The sequence below is a fragment of the Asparagus officinalis genome, chromosome 4 (assembly GCF_001876935.1).
Source record: "Asparagus officinalis chromosome 4, Aspof.V1, whole genome shotgun sequence".
Classification (NCBI taxonomy): Eukaryota; Viridiplantae; Streptophyta; class Magnoliopsida; order Asparagales; family Asparagaceae; genus Asparagus; species Asparagus officinalis.
Genome location: NC_033797.1, coordinates 81048341 through 81051630, shown reverse-complemented (window position 1 = coordinate 81051630; position 3290 = coordinate 81048341).

Genomic DNA, 3290 nt, shown 5'->3' with positions numbered 1-3290 from the left:
AAGCCTATAGATACCCTCTCCAAAGTGTTTCAGTCTCGTTTCTTTTATAGAAGAGCCTAAAATACTTTGGATGTGATCGGTCTAACCTTCAGTCGGTGAGAAAGGACCTGTAGTTGGATTCGGTTCTTGACTTCTTCGATTTTTAGTCTATTCAATATTTTGACGAATAGCTAAAATTCCTCCGGCGCTGTATTTATTGTCTGCCCATCATCAAAGTCTCGAATCGAAATTGGTGAGTTGGTTTTAGCTTGTGTCATTGAGTTGACTTTGAACTGACTATCTCCGTCGCAATGCGTTGACAGGCGTTAACTCAGAACTACACATTGACCGTCATTGACCTAGGGCTACGCGTTGACCGACGTTGACCTTCATCGCAATGCGTTGACTGACGTTAACCTAGAGCTACGTGTTGACCGGCATTGACCTTAGGGTTTTGCATCGATTGGCGTTGACTTTCATCACAACACATTGACTAGCGTTGATTTAGGATTACACGTTGACCGGCATTGACCTTAGGGTTTCACATCGATCGGCGTTGACTTTTATCATAACGTGTTGACTGGCATTGACCTAGGGCTACGTGTTGACTGGCATTGATCTTAGGGTTTTGCGTAGACCGGTGTTGACTTTCATCACAACGTGTTAATCAGCGTTGACTTTCATCGCAAACTCGTTGACCGATGGTGACTTTCATCACAACGCGTTGACCGATGTTGACTTTCTTTGCAATGCGTTGACTAGCATTGACTTAGGGCTATGCGTTGACCTTAGGGTTTCGTGTCGATCGGTGTTGACTTTTTATCATAACGTGTTGATCGGCGTTGACTTTCGTTGCAACGCGTTGACTGGTATCTACACAGTTTATGCTCTTAAGGTGTTAGAGTGTGACGGTCCCATATGTTAGGGATGCAGGACTAACTGTTAAAGCTAATTCATCTGTATGAATGGATCTTATCCTAAAGTTATTAGATCCTTGAGTCACGAGACCAATTAATGGAGCTGGTACATCAATGACTATCACATTTATAGAAATTTTGGTAAATTTTCAGCCATCAATGGGTTTGATTAGCCTTTACCGACTACCGTTTGAGTCAGGCTAGCATGCAAATTGTTTAAATCCATTTCGTACGAAACGTTGTGCTAAAAGAGTTAACTATTTTAGTGCTACGATATTGAATACGTAGACTTCATCTTTCTTCCGTAAAAGGACTAAACGGCAACGTGTATTAGATATAGACTTAGGATTTTTGATAAATCCTCAGCCTTTAACGGATTTGGCTTACCTTTACCGATTACCGTTTAAATCGGGCTTGCATGCGGATTGTTTAAGTCTATTCCACATGTGACGTTAAGCTAAGAGAGTTAACTCTCTTAGTGCTACTATATTGAATACGTAGACTTCATCTTTCTTACGGGAATAGACTATCCGGTAACGCGTGTTAGGCGCTGACTTATCCCTACTTAGGCTTTGAGATAAAAGTCCCCAGACTTAGATTCTGGTGTCTTCTACAATTGGTGAAAGACTAAACCGACAACGCGTGTTAGGTGCTTATCCTTACTTAGGATTCGGGATAAAATTCCCCGTGTGTATAATGGGCGGATTTTGGGTGTTGAAAAGTAGTGTCTTCTCTTGGGGTAAAGACGAATCCGATGCTGGAGAGGAAGAGTTTTATATTCTATCTCCAGTTGTGAAGGAAACTCAAAGTAGGATCTCCACTTCGAGAATCTAAAGAGTGAAACTAAGAGTGGGATCTCCACTACAAGAATCGAAATGATTCAGATAATCCTAACTGTCAGAAGGTTTGATTACCGAACTAAAGGTGAATTTCTTGTTTATCGAGAGTGAATTGTGGTTTTGGCCCTAACTGTAGAAAGGTTTGACCAAGCAGGAGTTTGAGGTGACCCTAACTGTAGGAAGGTTTGATCACTCGATTCGAAAGTGGACCTCTCGTTCATGGAAGGAATCGAGAGGAGATTTTGGCTTTGGCCCTAACTGTAGGAAGGTTTGACCAAATGGGCGGTTTGAGCGATCCTAACTGTTTAAAGATTTTATCGTTCAATTTGTGGACCTCTCGTTTATGGAAAGAATCGAGAGGGTATTTTGGTTGTGGTCCTAACTGTTTAAAATTTTGACCAAGTGGGAGTGAAAGTATAAATCACAGTAAGAGTGTTGACTTATATGAATCACTCATTGGGGGCTTTCGATGTCAATGATGATATCTTGACATGAAGGGGATTTGACAAACGCAATAGTCCATTCGAATTAAAATTTTTAGTGCTATATCAGGACTTTAACAGCAGGAGTTTAGTGTTTATCACTTTGTTTGTAATGAACGGGTTATCCTAAGAATATTACATGTAACATTCTTCCGGGAACTTTCCATTACATGAATTATCCACCCCTAGCTTTCTTTGCAAGACTAGGTCCAATGAGGAGCACATTGTCCTTAATCGCATGTTCGGGTTATCCTTAGGAATATAAGATTCTCTAGGAACTTTCCGTCAAAGTTAGGAAACAGTTTAGACTCATATACCTATTAGAGTATGCGGGGAGCAGTTTAGCATCATATACCTGTTGGAGGATTAAGAAGTAGTTTATACTCGTATACTCTTTGAAGTCAGGGGAAATAGTTTATACTCGTGTGCCTTATTGGAGTATTGATTCGGCTTAATTTAGCATTATGACGCCAACTTCAACCAAGGTTTAGATGCTATTCTTGAGAGCGAAGTAAACCTTGGTGGGATGAGGGATCCTTCTATGGTACGCACAGTACTTTGGATCTGAAGTATTATCAGCTTCCTCCTGACTTGCGATAGGCGGTAGCTTGATCTTGTTGTTTTAAAGAGGGATTTGAAAATGGATGGAACGTCTTCGTCCTTGAAGGAGTACTCTTTTTGGAGTCTCGGATCAGAAGTCTTTTGCTATCTTCGGGGTTGTTGTTCCAATGTCTGATTAACATCAACAACTGTTGTAGGTGTCATCCCCTTACCACGGGAGACGAAGCTTGAGTTCGGAGGGTTAGCCGTCGGTTGGCTTTTTTCGGCTTTCTTCCTTCCGAGGAAGCGTTCGGTCTGCTCTCCACACACCTTCAACTCTTTCCAGGTGTTAGACGGTGATACTCTCATAACTTTAAAAATATTAATGCATAGGTTGTTATGATAGGTTTGGAGGATGAAGTCCTCTTGAATGGATCTTGACAATTCATCGCCTTATTTTTAAGGCGCTTAATGAGATCGTCGATCATCTCTTCGTCTTCCTGTTTCTCCTTAAAGAGTATCCCTAATGATAT